Genomic DNA, 20,589 nt, shown 5'->3' on the forward strand with positions numbered 1-20,589 from the left:
TCACCGGGTTCGGACGAACTCGTTTTGGCCGAACCCGGAAAAAAATATCCGGTACGCGACGTCAGGAGACAGTCACTGTCCAGGGGGCTGAAAGAGTTAAACTGGTTCAGCACCCTGGACAGTGACTTCCGATCACAATATACATGAACGCGTTAAAAAATAAAAAGTTCTAACTTACCGATAACTCCCGGCTTCTTCCTCCAGTCTGATCTCCCGGGATGACAATTCAGTCCAAGTGACAGCTGCAGCCAATCACAGGCCAAGCACAGGCTGCAGCGGTCACATGGACTGCCGCGTCATCCAGGGAGGTGGGGCCCGATGTCGAGAGGCGCGTCACCAAGGACGTGTCACCAAGGCAACGGCCGGGAAGTTCTCGGTAAGTACGAACCTCTGTTCTTTTTTTAACAGGTTGCTAGATATGGTGATCGGAATTCACTGTCGAGGGTGCTGAAAGAGTTACTGCCGATCAGTTAACTCTTTCAGCACCTTGGACAGTGACTGACGTCGGCTAGAATCATCTCTATGATGGTGGCTGCGCGAAAATCACGCAGCCGCGCATCATACACGGATGACACGGAGCTGGCAAGTGATTTTTGCGCGCGCAAAACGCCGTGTTTTTGCGTCCGCAAAAACACCACGTTCGTGTGAATCCAGCCTTAGGGTCAGTTCAAATGTTGCGTAAATACTGCGGCTTTTCATCCAATTGGCAGCAAATACAGTAGCAGCAAAGTGGATGAGATAAAACAAATACCGCTCAGAAATTGACCAGCGGTGCAGAATTTGTTCTGCAGCATGTCAATTGTATTTGCGTAAACGCTGCTTTTTTGGTGCGGGTTTTCCCCATTGAATTCAATGGAGAGGTAAATCCTGCAAAAAATAGCAGTTGTTGCATTTTTTTTGTGGCAGGTTCACAGCGATACTGCCGCTAGAAACGCAACTCAGAAAAAAAAGCCTCTCATACTTACCCAGAAGTCTGTGTTCCTCCCTCCAGAACGGCCTCCTGGGATGACGTTTCATCCCAGGTGACAGCTAATCACAGGCTGCAGCGGCGGTCACATGGGATGAAACATCCCAGGAGGCCGGCCTGGATGACGTCAGAGTGCCGGCCTCCTGGGGTGATGCTAGAAGACAGCTCCAAGAATTGTACTGTAACGAGCTGTGCACCTGTGTGTCCATCACATGACCATAGAGAAAATTGTATCCACTGAAGTAAACAATGAACAACAGCAAGCAGATATCTTGAAAAACATGAGCAATTGATCGAGAAAGTATATTGAAAAATGTAGTTTGTCTTTATACGAAGAGTAAGATTTATTTGCCGAGACCGGAATTCCCTCTTTAGGGTTGCAGCCAATCTTGGCCTTAAGGGGTAACCAAACTTTCAAAAAACTTCTGACATGTCATAGAGACATGTCAGAAGTTTTGATCGGTGGGGGTTTGAGCACTGAGACCCGCACCGATCGCTAAAACGAAGCAACAGAAGGGCTTGGGTGAACCGCTTTATTCCTGATCAGCTTTTCTTGGAAAGCAGAGCTGTTGGTGTACTGGCTCCCGATCAGGAACCAATCAGCTCAGTGCCCACTCGAGCACTTCTGCCACTTCGTTTTAGCAAATCGGTGGAGGTCTCAGTGCTCGGATCGCCACCAATCAAAATTACTAACATGTCACTATGATATGTCAGAAGTTTTTTGAAAGTTTAGTTACCCTTTAAAGAGGGTTTTTCACCATGACAACGCCCTTTCACTTTTTAGCAGCACAGTGATCGGCACGGATCAAGCTTTAGATTAGCTGTAATGTAGCAATACATGCCGGCCATTTAAAACAATGGGTGACCACGTATTACATGGATGGACCAAGTCCACGAGAGCAGGAGCCGATCTTTGTTAGCCGCTCTCTGTTCTGGTTCATAGAGGGGGGGCCCCCCGAGTTGACATTCACGCGCCTTAATAGAAAAGCGCATAAAGGAGCAGCACAAATGAGGTGGTAATGGTACGTAGACTTATGGTGGGCAGGGCACTGTATGGCATCTCTGAAATGTAAGGTAGTGTGCCGTTTGCGTACTCTAAGCACTTAGGCTACGTTTTTAGGCAATTCAATGCAATGTTTATCTGGGTATATTGTGAAATTATTTTGGTTAAGTTTGTTTTTAAGGGGAATGTTTGGCAAATTCCATCTAAGGGTGGTCTTACATGGCCAGATGTGGTCCGTGTAAATGTACGCCGATCCACTAGTATGGGGACGTGCACTTCCGATCGCTCGGCCCCATACATTTCTATCATGTCGGCAGCACATCTCCCTGTTAACACAGGGAGATGCGCTGCCGACAACTATAATATTTTCGCCATTTAAAACGATGCAATCAGCTGATGAATGAACATTTGCTCGTTCATCGGTTGATCGTTGCTCTATTTACACAGGGCAATGATCGGTAACGAGTGTTGAGTGAACGCTCATTTGCCCGATAATTGGCCCGTGTAAAAGGGCCCTAAATGTTCCATGATACTATTGAGATGGAAGTCTGTGCTTTATCATTTATTTTATAATCAATTTAATTCTCTCGTCTGAAAATCTATTCTGCAAGACTAGTTTTTTTTTTTTCTTATTCAAAAATTTTTATTGAGTTTTAGAACACAAAATTACAAAACATATGGGAGAGAAGGCCTCCACCCATAACTAAAAGAACAAACAAGGTCAGTGGACCAAAGCAAAAACATACAGAAAAAAAAGGGAAAAATCAATAATGTGCATCACATCTTGACATGAAACAGAATTATCAGTGTACAACAGTAGCATGAATAATCATAAAGGCATAATCATCAAAAGGTACAATGAGATCACTTAACTCAAACAGAGAAGGAGAGGCACTTAGCCCTAGTCAGGGGGAAAGAAAGTACAGAAAAAGGCCCCACGAGAGGGAAGGATAGGGGGGAGGGGAGAGGACAGGAGGGATCCTGGACTCCAGTTCCAGCGTATTATGAGTAAAAAATCAGCAGCGAGCAAGAGCCGTAGTATGTTTCACAGGGGCATAGGCCGACTCAGGCTACAACCGTGAGGTAGGAAGGCGAAGAAAGAAACACTATCCAAGGAGACCATGTAGACGTGTATTTTACCACAGCTGCCGGGGAGTGAGCCACCAAGTGTTCCATTCGCTGTATCAAGGCAACTTCCCGAAACCACTCATCTAATGTTGGGGGCATTGCCGTTTTCCACCTGCGCGGGATCACTGACTTTGCCGCCTGAAGCAGATGTCTAGTTAGGGAGCTTTTATAAATGTGTAATGGCATCGGGAACATGAATAAGAGAGCTGCCTCCGGAGAGTTGGGGACAGAGACTCCAGTAACCTCCAATATCAATTTAAGTACCGCATCCCAAAAACTCCTCAACAAGGGGCAACTCCACCAAACATGAGACATGGAACCTCCCACAGCACCACAGCGCCAACAATTATCAGGCACAGACGGATACCATTTATGAAGCGCAGCCGGGACCCAATACCATCTAGAGACAATTTTATAACTAGTTTCCTGGGCCCTAACGGCTATAGAGGCTTTTTGTGAGAGGGAGAAACACCGCTTCCATTGTGTATCAGTAAATGTAGTATGTAATTCTCTCTCCCAGGCCCCGCAGAAGGAGGGGAGTTGTTGGGAACGCAGCGAAAGGAGTAATTTATATATTGTGGATATGGTATGTGTAGGGGGCTGGGAGGAGACACATAGGCGCTCAAAGTCCGTCAACGACCTGTGAAGATGTGCGCGTCGGTTTACCACTCCATAAAAATGTTTTAACTGGGCATACTCATATATATGGCGAGTGAGGGGCACGGCATCGGGGCAGATGGAGGTTAGAGGGAGAAGAGAGGAAGCGGAGAGGACCTGGGCAAAATACATGGGGTTGGTGGACTGCCTGCCTAGGAAGGAGCGACCAGCCTTACCAGCAGGAAAGGCTGGATTATCTGTGATAGGAGTTAAAGGACCCAGGGGGTCTACAAGCGTACTTCCAGGCCCTAAGGACCTCAACGCCATGAGAGTATGGTAAACAACAAAGGAGGCTTGAGTCTGTCTATTCCCGGGCAGGATCCACGGCAGGGATGATAGGGTACTGGGACATAGTTGTTGAGCTAAACGAACCCATAGTTTTGATTCACGGTTATGAAAGAAATCTAAAACCCGTGCGTGATTTGATGCCAAATAGTAGAGCCGACAATCCGGCAGACCAACCCCACCCGTACCCCTGGAACGAGTCAGAAGAGCCCGGCTCAGACGTGGGCGACCAGTCGGCCAAATGAAGGAGCCGAAGCATCGCTGAAGCCGCAACCAATAGGAAGATGGGATAGAGATGGGGATCGTCTGCAGGAGATAAAGCAAGCGGGGGAGGAGGGACATCTTAATAATATTGATACGGCCAAACCAGGAAAACTCAGTCTTATGCCAGGAATTAAGGTCAGTACGAAACTTGGCCAGTAGGGGGATAAAATTATTTGTAAACAATTGTGTAAGGTCCCCACTTATACGGGCACCCAAATATGTAATACCTCTAGAGGGCCATGAAAAGGGGAAATTACTTTGGAGAAGCGACACTAATGGGCCCGGGAGAGAAACATTTAGCGCCTCAGACTTAGAGAAATTGATTTTGAAATTAGACCATGTTCCAAAACGAGACAGCTCGGACATCAGTGAAGGGAGAGAGACATGAGGGTCTGTGAGATAGACCAATAGGTCATCAGCGAATGCCGAGCACTTGTATTCCTTCCCTCCAATGTTAATACCCTTAATATCTGAGTTGTTCCGAATGGAGGCCATGAGATGTTCCATAACCAGGACATACAACAGGGGGGATAGGGGACAGCCCTGTCGTGTGCCATTGTAAATAGGGAAAGGTGCCGAAAGGGAGCCATTTAAGACTAGTTTTTTAAATGAATGGTCTCCACTTTTGTTCCCCTTTCCCTCACCACAAAACTGAAAAGGGCTTCCACTTTCCCTGAAATGGCTGACCACAAACTGAAAAAGATACTTCTTTACTAGAAATAACATATTACAAACTCTGAGCACGTGGCTAAGAATATGATGACTTCATTTATAATAAATCATGTGAGAATGTAGACGTGCTCTCATTATGATTGGATGGACCGAAGGTCACGGTCCCCTCTTATGTGAATGGAGAGGGAGGAGACATGGACAACATTGATTGGATAGACCGAAGGCCACGGCCCTCTCATATGATTAGAGGGGGAGGAGACTTGGCCAACATTGATTAGATAGACCGAAGGCCACGGCCCCCTCTTATGTGATTAGAGGGGGAGGAGACATGGCCAACATTGATTAGATAGACCGAAGGCCACGGCCCCCTCTTATGTGATTGGAGAGGGAGGAGACATGGCCAACACTGATTGGATAGACCGAAGGCCATGACCCCTCTTATGTGATTGGAGAGGGAGGAGACATGGCCAACACTGATTGGATAGACCGAAGGCCATGACCCCTCTTATGTGATTGGAGCGGGAAACATAGCCAACACCCCTTTTAATAATATATAATCTTTGTATTTTTCCTTAATAAACTGAATCTGACATATGTTGTCAAGTGTGCTCATTTCTCTCCGATGCATCGTACCTATTGCATGCTCTCCCGCCATTTGAAACCAGATAAAGACTACAATGAGGTCCTGTTGATGACCTGCCTAAATTGATGTCCATAACACTGTCTAGGCACTGCACGCACTACTTCGCTTTACACTGTAGGACATTATCTGGGCAATTCTCTAAAGAAAAAAAATCCTGTAAAATTATATATAGAATATACATGCATGAATCAGACATTTATGCTAATTTATGCTTGGTAGAGGGAATGGTTCAAACCCCACATTTGTCCATTATTGGAACGCATTAATTGTCCCCTCTCCTCAGAGCTGTTCTTGGGGAATACGGATCTCTAAGACACTAGCGTGAATGCAGTCGAACTGTAATACGAAGATTTTCTGAAGGTTTAAGTAATTGCTACTTTGCCAACGCTATTTAATCATTTTAATGTGTGAAAATGCTCATCTGTTGCGAGCGAAGCATTAACCTCATATTTTTATAATTGATATAACATTTGTTAGAATCCGAATTGAGACATTAAAATACAGAGGATTATTATACACTGGGATATTACGGAGAATAATAGATGAGACACATCTGGTCAACTTTTTCTGACCTACTTAATGTACACACAAGGGTTTATCTATTAAACAGCCTCCATTAACCTTTATGTGCCTGAAGACCCGCGGTACAAAAATAAAATACAATGCAAGAGATGTTGTTTGCCAAATGCTTAATTAGGGTTATGGTTAGCCAAAAGTTTAATTGGATTCACTGTTTAAGGGTTATGGTTGGGGGCAAAAGTCCCACAAGGGAAGCTGAGCGGATAATGCGGTAAATATTGAATATCACACAATTGTGTCCTTTGGCAAATATAGGAATTGATTTTTTTTCCATAAGGAACAGTAGAGGACTGAAAGTCCGCTGTAAAAGGCAAGGGTTATGTTTAGAGCCAATCACATTGAATGCAATGGTTCTTTAACCCCTTAATGACCAGCCTATTTTAGACCTTAATGACAAAGCTATTTTTTAAGTTTTTTCATCGTCTCATTCTAAGAGCTAGAACTTTTTCATTTTAGCGTCGAGATCGCTGCATAATGTCTTATTTTTTGCGGGACAAGTTGTAATTTTTAATAGCACCATTTTGGGGTACATATCATTTATTGATTAACTTTTAATGAACTTTTTTTTGGGGGGGGCATGATAGAAAAAAAAACTGCAACTTTGCCACACTTTTTTGCGTCCTAAATTTACGCCGTTTACCGTGTGATATAAATAACACAATAACTTTATTCAGCGGGTTGTTACAATTGCAACAATACCAAATTTATATAGATTTTGGATGTTTTACTATTTTTACACAGTGAACACACTTTTTTCAAAATTATTTGTTTTTGTGTCTCCATGTTTGAAGAGCCATAACTTTTTTCTTTTTCGCCGATGCAGTTGTATGAGGGCTTTTTTTTTGCGGGACGACTTGTAGTTTTTAAATCGGTACCATTTTGGACTAAAGGCGACTTTTTGATCACTTTTTATAAAAAAAATTTTAAGGGAGGACTTTTTTTAAAACTTTTTTCGCATTTATAACCCTGCAATACTTCTGTATTGCAGTGTATTACTGCCTGTCCGTTTAAACCGGACAGGCATCTGCTAGGCCATGCCTCTCGCATGACCTAGCAGGCATTCACTACAGGCAGACCTGGGGGCCTTTATTAGGCCCCTGGCTGCCATCAGACACAGACACTCGGCGATGTTATTGTCAGTGGGATGAGAGGGAGCTCCCTCCCTCTCTCCAAAACCACTCAGATGCGACGCTCGCTATTGAGCCCCGCATCTGAATAGTTAAACGGGTAAGTTCGATACTGATATCGATCTCACCTGGTCGAGCAGGGACGCCCCCAGCCCTCAGCTACCTCTGGCAGCTGAGAGCAGGGAGATTTAACGGCTCCCTGCTCTGTTTACTTATTCCGATGCAGCGCCGTGAAAAGGCTATTGCATCGGAATAAAGCCCGTTAGTGGCCGCCGTAAAACCTCTATGGGCCGGTCACTAACGGGTTAACCAGGTATCGTGCTATTTCTAGAACACTTGTTTACCTCTTACTAGTCTTACAAGTTCTATTTCTATAGTTCCCAGAAGAAAAAAAAAAAGATCCTAAAAATTCTTAAAACCTGTAAATAAACCCCCTCACTTATAATCAGCCGTTATCCAAAGTTCCTGAAGCCAGCTACAATCTTTAGAAAGCTGTTGGCTGAATAATCACGCTCGGTAGGGTTGGCCTAATACCAGTTGCACAGGACGATGTGCCACTCGGGCCGTTTTCAACAGCGTTCTAGGGGCACCCGATAGTCTTCACGGACCCATTCACTTTAGCGGGTGGATCGGGTCCATGATAAGATAGGACACGTCCTATCTTTCCACGGTGCACTGACTGTGCTCAGCCGGCGCACACGGTCGTCTGCATGATGCATTAGGGTTGTTGCCATTGCGGTCCCCGCTGAAGGTGGCACCACAAATGATCCCGCAACAGAGGCTTAAAACCCTTATGACTTGTACAACACGTTTATTGGATTACTTTATATATGGAGCTGTATGTTGGTTTTTGAGCCCTGCATGGCACATTGTGGCACTCCAACTTAGGTGTACGGTGGTGGCAACACTGTAGTATTGTTTGGTTTTTTTAGAGAACTTATTTGACGCAACTGTACAGAAATTTCACTTGACCAACCACTGATATTTGGGCACCATAGCATCTGTCACTGTATGAGGCATAGTATGGTATGATTATTTGTACATTGTATGACCGTATACCATATGGGTCAGTGCGCATATAGAAGGTAATGTGCACCATTCAACATAAGGTCAGCCTTACAGCTCAAATCTGCAAAGCGTTCTTGTTTATTTCAATAGGGAGAGGGAAATAAACTGCTAAAAAGAAGGCCTATTGCCTACCATGGCAACTAAACACTGGGCATATTGAAATCCAACATGCCCAATCCATCCCTGCTGTCCGGGGGCCATTAATAGGCCTCTATACACATTCCATCATTGGCTCATCTTGCTGAAATGGTCTAGCAACCTAAATGCCCAAATCAAGATGACCTAATGGGCCTATTGTGAACCCTTTGACTAATCCAAAATACTAAAGGGCTCACATGTAGGTCCATCCTGGCCTCAAAGGCTTGCTTGAAGCATGGACTTTTGGACAGTTAAGAGTATCATATGATAACTCTTAGGCTATGTTCACACTAAGTTTTTTGACGAGTTTGACGCGGAAATCGCGCCGCAAAACTCGTCAAAAACGGCCCTAAAATGCCTCCCGTTGATAACAGCCGTGTTCCTGCCGCTGATCGCGTGTGTACACTGGCAGTACCCACGCGATCAGAGGACGGATATATCCATCCTCCTGCGCGAACTAGCAGCTGCAGGGGACGGATATATCCGTCCTTCGGTGTGCAGGTTCAAAAAAAAAAAAAAGTAACAAAAAAATTACATTAAAAAAAAAAGTCCCCAAAAAAAGGTACTTTGCTAAAAATATATTTTATTGCCCATAAATTACATAAAAACAAAAAAACTACACATATTAGGTATCTACACGACTGTAATAACCTGACAAATTAATTTAACAGGTTATTCAGTGTGAAACGTGAACGGGATAAAAAAACAAAGAAAAACAATGCAGAGAATCGCTTTTTCCTATAGCCTTGAGCTTCTAAGACGTTTCCAGTTTTCCTTTGAGGTTTCATGAGTTGGAAGAACTTGGTCTCTCCAGTTCTTAGATTGGAGATCTCCAAGTTTATATTGATAACCCAGCCATGGACCTCACTAGGACTGGGCGAAGATAGTCTTACTAAAAGTCAAAGAGTAGGAAACGTCTTGGGGCTACTGGTTGTAGGGATCAATAGGGGTCCAAGTTCATGGATCCCCAATTATATAAACTTCTGACATGTTTATATGATCTATTATGTACATTTTTATTAATTTTTTTACTTTTTTTTTTTTCATTTTGATAAATTTGGTGCCAATTTGCAAGTTTATGGAGTTATCCACCATCTGTAAATTTGTCGTTGAGTTGATGCATTTACATGGTGATAGAACTGCAAAAATATCTTTATACAGCACAGCAGGGGATACATTATTTCATATATATTAAAGCAACTATAATTACCAGCTACATTAATATTCATTATTTTTAATTAGTTCTAAGCTTATTTTAATTATCTGGTATTAGTTTAATTATCCATTAACTTCATTATCTTTAAGATTAAGTAAATAATGGCAAATGAAAGAGCTTCATTTTTTTTTTTACGTTTTTTTTTTTACATCACCCCCAAACAATACATTCAATCACAAAATAAAGATAGTGAAAAAAGAAAAATTGCCAGATGTGACACAACTAGGTCAAGTGTTTTATCAAATAGCTCAGATGGATCCTCATCCTCCCAATTAACTTTTGTTTTACCTTAGACCCCTAATCCCTTAAGATTGGAGATCTGCGTCATACTGGAGTTTCCGCACCGGTTTTATTCCCTATAGGGTTAGACAATTGTAAAGATCAGAGAATCGGTGTCAATATTTATGGCCTATGAAAAATGAGGAAATAGTAGCAAAAATGCAGATTTTTATTTTTCGTTTACATTTTTGTTATATATTTTTTTCTTTTTTAAACCTGACCTAGTCCCTTGGCCGGAAATCTCAGCAGCAAATTGGACAAATAACACAATGTAGGTGGTGTAATGTTATCCTTCTATGTCTTCATTACAATATTACTTAAAAAAAACTGATGACCTCCACAGTCCTCACCAAATAGCGGACTTCTAGTGCCTCAATGGTTTGACCGTCCAATCAGAGCATGGAGTCCAATGAACCTTCCTGTTCTTCACTCTTAACACCCTCACAGACATATGGACTTTTCAGGTAAGATCCTGGCCCTAGGAGTAGTCACTGATTGGCGGCAGGTAGGTCAGGCAAGGCAATAATACAGATGGGGTCAGGATAGCGAAGGATCAATAATAGGACAATTAGAACCAAGAAAGTTCTCCAAAAAAAATTTCCCCCCATTCTTTTTTTTTGTTTGTTTTGGTCTCCAATAGTTCTGTTTTGTGCTGTATAGATTGTTATTGATACAGGTAGTCCACATATTTATGTCATGTGAATTATTGTGTATATATGTATGCACTGTAAATTTTCCAAATAAAAATGTAAATAGAGTACAGGAAAATCTGCGACATAACCAGAAAATGGAGAAGGGGTTAATATCAAAGGTTCAACAAGGAAGGGACCAGGTGTAAATCCAAAGGGGTAAGGAAAGAGCAAAGGGCAGGATATAGCAAAGTTAAGACCAGGATCCGTTAGATGCAATGTAAAGTAGATACTGCAAGTAGTCAGCAGATACGAACGTAAAAAAATAAATCATGTTATTGTTCCTTTAAATAATTTATGTGTTTTTATTTAATAAAATATATTGACTTTAATTTTTCACACAAAGTTTTTTTTTATTTTCACTTTCTTACTGTACTGGGGGCTGCCATGTTTTATTTCGTGTGTGTATGTATCTCTTAACGACACATACAGAGATGGAATACGGCAGCACAGGGCATAAGACAATGAACGGGAGCCATCCATTGCCTCTGCTATCTGGCTCTGTACTGCACAGGCGCAGATCAGAGTCACACAGAAGCTGTTTGTATGGATAGCAGGCGCCATTATGAAGACCGGCTGCACTGCAGGTAAGGTGTGTGTCTGTGTGTCCCTCTCACAGACCCCCGGCTGTCGCGACACCCGGCGGGCGCCCCCCCTCCGACGCCCCCCTCCATCACTAGATGTATAGTCAGTGTGGACGGTGTGCGGACTGTGATCGGGTGAGGAGGTGAGGTATCAGTCAGCAGGAGGTCGGGGAGGAGACTGTCGTCAGCAGCAGATGGTTATTCCTATCAGAGTGGTTTGACCGTCTCCTCTACTGCGGAGGAGACTGTCAGCAAGATTGTATGGTGATGCGTCCCCACCCAATCTTGCTTACAGTCTCCTCCAGCATCACCACCCAATACTGCTGACAGTCTCCTCCAGCGTCTCCATACAATCTTGCGGACATCGATGCTGAAGGAGACTGCCAGCAGGATTATATGGTGACGCTGGAGGAGACTGTCAGCAGTATTGGGTGGGGATGGTGGGGGAGACCGTAAGCAGGATTGTATGGTGACACTGGAGGAGACTGTTAGCAAGATTGTATGGTGACACTAGAGGAGACGGTCAGCAAGATTGGTTGGTGATGATGGAGGAGACGGTCAGCAGGATGGAGGGATAAAGACATTTCGCAGGAGAGGCATATAAAATGCGCAAAAAAAACGTGTCAAATACACACCGTGTGAACCTGTCAACTGAAAAGTCATTCACTTCACTTTCACCATTCTAAGGGTATGTTCACAAGCAGTGTTTTAATCTGTTTTTTGGATCGAAAAACGGCTGAAAAATTGGAAGCAGAACGTCTACAAACATCTGCCCATTGGTTTCAATGGGAAATACGGTGTTCTGTTCCGGCGGGGCGTTTTTTTTACGCGGCCATTTTCCAAAAACGGCACGTAAAAAGACGCCCGCCAAAAAGAAGTGCATGTCACTTCTTGGGACGTTTTTTGGAGCTGTTTTTCATTGACTATAGAAAAACAGCTCCAAAAACGGCCGTAAAAAACGCGAGTTTGATTAAAAAATGGCTGAAAATCAGAAGCTATTTTCCCTTTGTTTAGTAAGCATGTGAACATACCCTTAGCCTTTTTGTGTGTCCTATAGCTTCTGCCAGCTGCCATTTGTATAATCACACCCAAAATGGCAGCCGGACACTGCTTAGCAATTTGAAGACACCTTTTCCTGGCTTGTAGGAGGGGGGGGGGGTGAGATTCCCTCCCACATTTACGGCAGCTGTGAGTCAGGTTGCTTCGCCTTATTCACCTTGCTGTAATTCTGGGAAGTGCTCCCTCTGGTGGCCAGCATAGGAAAACATGTCAAATTATTATTTAATTTTTAATACTTTCCACCATGTGTAAGGAAAAAAAAAAGAGCAAAAAACGTAAAAAAATATAATAGAAATAAGCAAGTTAAAAAACTAAAAAAAAAGTTTCATTCGCGATACATTCCCTTTAAGGTTTAGGTGATATCTCGGGGCCAAGGAGGATTCAAATACACCCCCTGTGGTGACATGATCAGGGCAACGCCACTTGCCATGCGAACCAGACGTGGCCGGGAGCAGAAAGTAAAGAGAGAAAGAAACCATTGCTCGGAGCAGGAGAGAGGCCCAGGACAAGGGGGGGTTACAATAACTCATTAGAGTTGACTCAAATCCCCCCAATTTGCCAATCTCCTATCTGCTGATATGCAAACACAGTTTAAAATATTAGAAGAGAAAATTCAAAAAATTCTTAATCAAAAGTGGATCACAAACCTGTCAAATGTATACAGATGGTAAACAGATCATAAATTATCATTCCTTATATTATTCCTATTTCATGTATCACCGCATGACATTTTAATTAGGTTTTTATTAAAAAAAAATTAGCTATTTTTTTTATTAAGGCAACTATCCATTTAAAAAACACTTACATTTTCCATACTGTTCACTGAAGCACAAAATAAGGCTGACGTTTACTTCAGCTCTTTGAGCTTTTCTGTGTAGACTTGGGCAAGGTCAGCAGAGTCATCTCATTAATTAGAGGGTTGGGTTAGTAGAGTTATATAATGGTCATTAGAGGGCGATGTAAGAAACATCTCATCTTTAGAGGGAGTGTTTAGTAGAGACATCCCATCATTATTAGAGGGCAAGTAATTTAATGACAGCTCTGCTGCACTGCCAGAGACCTACATGAGGCAGGATAAAAATACTATACACAGATAAGACTTTATATGCAGCTCCCTGGTCTCTGAGGAAGGCGCTGTACGCCATCTCTTCTTAGATATAGTATGAGTCTATAGATACTTTAATAGCCATAAAGCACACACATCAGACAATACAGGACGAAGTGTGTGTCTGCAATATGACCGTCCACGGGACTTATTATTTATTTTTTTTTTAAAGCTACACAACATTATTAGTTGTTTTTTTTTTTTTTAAGACCTACATCTACTTAAGACTAAAACTAAATACATGAGGAATTTCTAATTCAGAGCCTGTGCGGCATTACCAGGGATGTTGGCATCATATACATTATTTACAATAATACCATTAATATTGTGCCTCGGGATTCCAGTGTTTAGTCACTAATAACATAACAATGAAGGAATGCCCTATTATTAATTGCCTTAGGGGGTGTCTAAAAAGTCCTACGCTGACATTTATCATATATCAAGTGAGGTTATGGCAGCGCTAACAGAAAAATGGACTAATTAGCTGTGAAACGATTTTTAATGTCACGCCAGATATATCAATGTTTGCTCCATTCCCGGAGTATCTTGTGTCGGCTGAGCCAAAATGTTATCTTAGCGGAATGATCACATCTTGCGTAATGTAACCTTTTGCACCTTTACACAATATATATACTTTATATGAATGGACATGGATCGGGTTATTCGTCAAGTTCACCGCACATATACGATCCGCGCCTAATAGACATTTTAAACGATCACTGAGATGTGTAATAAGAAGTTGCCTTATCTCAACAACTATTTCAATCGATCGCCAGGCCGGCTTCGGAAAAACTCATGTTGAGAACAGCTGCCCACTGCAGGGGAAATGTTGTATTGCAGATGAAATGCATTCAAATGAATGTCCGCCAGAGTTGTACTTTGTTGGAGGCACTACTCTGTGATGTCATAAGAGTTCACAACGCTTTAATTTGATGATCACAAGGCTTCCTAAAGGGTTGGGGAGGGAAATATTGACCAGTTTTATTTTTTTATCTGTATTTTTATTTTTTTTAAACGATGGTATCCTATGGAAATAACATTTGTATGTGAGCTACAGTGGTTGTACAGGATTAGAAAAACATCGCTACTTTCCACCAAAAACAGTGCCACATCTGTTTACAGGTTGAGTTTGGTATTGCAGCTCAGCCCCATTACCCCAATAACCTTTGATTTGAACATAACTCAACTTAGATCAGCGTTCAGGAGATCACAGTACTCCTGGTGATCGGGTCTGTCAGATTTCTGCAGCCCACTATGTATTGGAATACATACAGGCTGCAGAAAGAGAACGATTAAAACATTTTAATAAAAAAATATTCCAAAAATTATTTTTGGCCCAAAATACATGCAATAAAATAAAAAGCCATTTTGGCCCCAAAGGTGTTGTTTCTTGTATACAGAGCAGCTGTATCTAGCATAGAAACCTGAATCCGTCAGGTCCGCGGGACTGACGGGTTTAGTGTCAGCGGGTCCTGGGTGTCTCTGATATGCAGGAGCAAGTTACAGATCACATCTAGGTTCATAACTTTGATGAGATCGATTACAGGTGGATCCTGTGTGTCAGAGACACAGAACCCGCTGACACTGAACCAGTCAGTTATTTCCATCTTACATGACGGATACAGGTCTCAGCGCTAGATACAGCTGCCCTGTATACAGAAATCAAAGCAGCTGTATCTCAAAAGGTAAAAGTATTTTTAAATAAAGAGTAATTAGAAAGCTGCACCAAACACTCGGATACACTTTCAAAGGATTTTACATAGCCTTTAAGTACATGGAGCTACACATACTTAAGTAGTAAACAAGACAGGACAGCAGGAGTTTTCTCGGAAATTTACGTGGTAGCTCAGTGGTTGGCATTGCTGCATGACATATCAGGGTCTAAAATTGCAATCCAACATCTGCAGAGAGCTTGGATGATGATCTGGGTATTCACTAGGAGAGGAGACTGCAGACAGGTAGGTATTCTACATTCTGGGACACAGAAAGGTTGTCAGCTCCGCCCCTTGGTACAACATTACAGAATATATCAGCGCTATAAGGATGGGAACACAATTGGCGTAAATACTGCAGATTTTCTGCAGTGTAATATAGTAGCAGCACAGCGGATGAGATTAACAAATCTCGTCCCTACGCAGCGGAAAAAACGCACATAAATTGACCTGCGGTGCGGTATCTTCAGCCGCAGCATGTCCATTAATGCTGCGGAATCGCTGCTCTTGTGTTGCGGGTATTCCCCATTGAATACAATGGGGTGCTTAATTAAATCCCCAGCAAAGTGGTGTGTGTTGCAGCGATTCCGACGCAAAAATCACAAGTAAAAAAAAATAATAAAAAAGTTATACTTACCCAGATTTTCCTGCTTCTTCTCCTGGTTTGACGTTTTATCCCATGTGACCGCTCCAGCCAATCACAGGCTGCAACGTCATCCCAGGAGCCAAGGCCACAGCGGAAATCCCACCCGAAAAACCGCTGCCATTTTTCAGATGGCATTCCTTGCGATGTTCAGGGCGGATACAGTGTGCAGCTTGACGCAGCAGATCAGCCCTGAACACGCAGCGTGTGTTCCTCCCCTAACAGTAAATAGAAGTTTTACAATTTTTTTAACTTTTTATTGGGATCATCTATGGCTAGGCTACGGCAAGACTCCTTATCATAGAAGGGGTTAAGATTTAAGTTCCTGTAAGTTCTCCTGTGAAGCCATGACAAGAAGTATTGAGCTTGTGATTTAGAAATCGCTGATAGCTCAAACTTAATAAAAGCGTATTGGCGTCTTTATTGACGTGGCGGGCACATAAAGTAACAGTTGGCTTATTTCTGTATTGACCAGTTTATGGAAGCTGTAGGCAGGTTAAAGGGACACTATTATATTTATTAGATTGTGTTCTATATTTTATTACACTTTAGCAATGTGACTGCCCCGGGTCCTCTTTGTGTTCCAAGACTTGGCTTGATTTTCGATTTAGATATTGGACTGGTGATATAGAGGTTGTTCGATATCTGCTGCGCCGGAGACGGGACAATCGTGTGTTTTGACCAAAAAAAATAAAGTAGTAAAAATCCTAAATACATATCTTTATTACATTCACTGCTCAATTTAAGATCCACAGGAACTTAAAAGAAGTGTCTGCAATGAGCTGCAATACCAAATACAGACTATGGGGAAGGGTGGCAGTATTTCTGGCGAAGAAAATCAGATCCTTTTTTCTAACCCTGGATTATACCTTTAAAAAAAAACAGACCAGCATTAAACCGGTTGCTTCGGGATGGACATTGGTGGCATATTAGGGAGAATTTATGGACTTCTTTATGCCAACTTAATGGCGCTAAAAAGTCACAAAGTAAGGCGCACACCATATTCATGCAATTATTTTTGCAGCTTTTTGCTGGTTTACGCTTCTTTAGTCATTTCATGGCGAGAAAAGTGGGCGGGGATTAGTGGGAGGGCGTGGCTTCCCACGGTGTCAGATTTACTATCATTTAAGACCGAAATTAGCGCAAATCTACTCCTGCTCATAGATTTTATTTGCTGGCACAATGACAGACGGGGAAGCAACACTTTTTAAAAGGTGGGCAAGTCTTTATATATTTGGTTAATTTTACTCCAGCGCAGTTCAGTTTAAAGGGATTATCCAGGACATTTCAAAATCTGCAAAAAGGCTGCGGATTGTATAAAGTAATAATCTATAATATACTTATTCCCTTAAGTGCCCCCCGCCCCGCTCCAGCCATAAGGCCCCCTTTTCCACCGCTCCGATCCCAGTAGCTCCTGCAGCGGTCATGTTTTGCAGCCAATCACTGGCCTTAGCCTTGATGGTGCCATGAACAGCATGTGACCAATGACTGGCCAGTGATTGGCTGCAGCATCACATGGCCAATGAACGGTCTGCTACAGGAGCTTTTGGGACTGGAGTAGCGGTGAATGGGGCTGCAGAGCTGGAATGGGGGGGGGGGGGGCTAGTTTATTACTTTATACCATCCCTGCTCTGCTGTTGTGTTTTTTAAAAGCCCATATAACTCATTAAAGACTGACGTATAAAATACCAGCCTTAATAAATTCTCATGGACTATTATAGGTTAGACATGAATAATCTGTAGAAACTCAAGTGGAGAACATGGCACTTTCCTAATGCCGCTGCTGCTTTGTTTTATCAGTTGGCACATACGATATTCTTGTGTCAAACACCAGGGGGGGCGCCATATATAAATTTGCTGCAGAATAAACAGCTGGAGGTGAATTTAACACTTGTTGCAGACGTCAGTTGATCGCAGGAGGTCCAGGAGTGGGACAAGCAGGGGCCCATCTAACAAAAAAAATAATTGTACAAAGTGGACAATCCCTTTAAGTTCCCATCAAATCAAATTGCGCCGTTGTGTAAAGGGAATGATTCACATAACATATTAGGGAATAGCTAAGCAATTCTCTAATACAATTATTGAAGTCGCTGCAAACGAACTAAATCTCAAGCAAGTCTATTCCAGCTTTGTTGGATATCCCCATTCATTTAGCAGATAATGCAGGAGAGGTAGGGGTGACTATTACCATCATTCCAAAGAAAACAATGGTTCTCCACTTCGAGGGACTACAAGAAGCAGCAACAGCACCCAAATGAGACTCCACTGACGCATTTCCTCCTAAGATTTTAGCTTTGTTTGCTAACCCTATGCATTTAGCAACTAATGTGGCAGAGGGAGGGGGTGCAATTATTATTACCATCATTCTAAAGAAAACAATGGTTCCCCACTTTACGAGGAACTACAAAAAGCAGCAGCATCCAATTGAGTCTCCACAAACGCATTTCCTTCAACTCACATTTCAGACTTGTTGGCTATCCCCCATCATTTAGTAGCTAATGCGGGAGAGTGAGGGGGCGACCATTAGGCGACTATTATTATCAATATAAAGAAAACAATGGTTCTTCACTACACAAGGAACTACAAGAGGCAGCAGCATCCACATGGGACTCCACTGACGCATTTCCTTCATCTCACATTTCAGCTTCGTTGGCTATCCCCAATCATAAAGCAGCTAATGCTGGAGAGGGAGGGGAAAACTATGATCATCATTCTAAAGAAAATAATGGTTTTCCACTTCACGAGGAACTACAAGAAGCAGCAGCATCCAAATGAGATTTCACTGATGCGTTTCCTTCATCTCACATTTCAGCTTTGTTAGAGCCTTTGTTTCTTTGATGCTGAGAATATCATCCCATTTGGCTGTAAAACCTGTATTAGAAGATTAATTAAAAGCAGGCATAGTGCAACGGAGACATTGAAGAAAAAAATCCGATGCTTGAAGGTAGAATGTAATTAATTTTGTACAAGAGAAACATAAAAGCAATTGAATGATACCAAAAGGAAAAGGCGCCATCTCCTCCCAACATGGTAATGAGCAATACAATTCAAGATTAAGCAAAATATGAAAGAAAATAAATGGAATAATTATTCCGCACTTCAAGGGGAAAAGGAAAACAAAGGGGATTTCTAAGTGATCATAAAAGATTCATAGACGTCTAATGTTCAACTTGTTTTCCTAAAGGATATTTGGGCCATTTTTCATACTTAATTCCTATGAAGAAGCAGATTTTATTGTGCGGATCATGGCTGCCAGTTACCATGTTTTTCAGACTATATGGCGCATTTTTACTTCCGAAAAGAGTCTAGCAAGTTATTTATGACTGAATGTCCAGGGTAACCACCAGAGGGAGATATAAAGAATGGAGGGAGGTACCTATGATGATGGTGGTAGTGGTAGTAAGGGAGACGGGTAGGGTTATGGTCGTAGACCACAGGTCTGTCTGTACAGATTGGAATATTCATGACTTCTGTTCTAGGCTGCTGTTTAGCGTTACTACACAACACCAACAAAAAAAACACGTTCTCATGACGACAAAATGATCAATCAGCTGATGTATACGTATGTGTATGTATTCTGCATGTATGTGTATATGTATGTCCGCCTATGATTGTGTATGTATGTAAGTATCTATATGTGTGTGCACCCATGTATGTATATTATATATTATGCATGTTTGTATATAGGTGTGGATGTATATATGTCTATATATTATAGATTATGTATATATACAGGTGTGCATGTGTATATGTCTATGTATGTATAGATATTTATAACTATGTGTTTAAGCTTATTGGTGTGCAAACGTATATACTTGTGTACGAGTGGGTGCATGTAAATTCGCTTACACAGGCATGTATATTTAATTTGTGCATGTATGTAGAGGAATGTACGTCTATTAATGTGTATGTATGAATGTACGTACATGTTTTTATGGTATGTAAGTGAATATATATGTTTGCATATAAACATTTAGATGTACCCATAGCTACAGTATGTGTAGATGTGCTCATTTGTATGTGTGCTTATATATGTATATTTGTTCATACAGGTTTGTTTACGTATGTGGGTGCGTTTAAGCGTGTATATGCGCATGAATGAATGTACGTACAGGTGTATGACTAATATATATATACACATACATATACACACACACACATATATATATACATACACACACACATATATATATACAGTGAAGGAAATAAGTATTTGATCCCTTGCTGATTTTGTAAGTTTGCCCACTGTCAAAGACATGAACAGTCTAGAATTTTTAGGCTAGGTTAATTTTACCAGTGAGAGATAGATTATATATTAAAAAAAAAGAAAAAGAAAATCACATTGTCAAAATGATATATATTTATTTGCATTGTGCACAGAGAAATAAGTGTTTGATCCCCTACCAACCATTAAGAGTTCAGCCTCCTCCAGACCAGTTACACGCTCCAAATCAACTTGGTGCCTGCATTATAGACAGCTCTTACATGGTCACCCGTATAAAAGACTCCTGTCCACAGACTCAATGAATCAGTCTGACTCTAACCTCTACAACATGGGCAAGACCAAAGAGCTTTCTAAGGATGTCAGGGACAAGATCATAGACCTGCACAAGGCTGGAATGGGCTACAAAACCATAAGTAAGACGCTGGGTGACAAGGAGACAACGGTTGGTGCAATAGTAAGAAAATGGAAGACATACAAAATGACTGTCAATCAACATCGATCTGGGGCTCCATGCAAAATCTCACCTCGTGGGGTATCCTTGATCCT

The sequence above is a fragment of the Rhinoderma darwinii genome, chromosome 13 (assembly GCF_050947455.1).
Source record: "Rhinoderma darwinii isolate aRhiDar2 chromosome 13, aRhiDar2.hap1, whole genome shotgun sequence".
Taxonomy (NCBI): domain Eukaryota; kingdom Metazoa; phylum Chordata; class Amphibia; order Anura; family Rhinodermatidae; genus Rhinoderma; species Rhinoderma darwinii.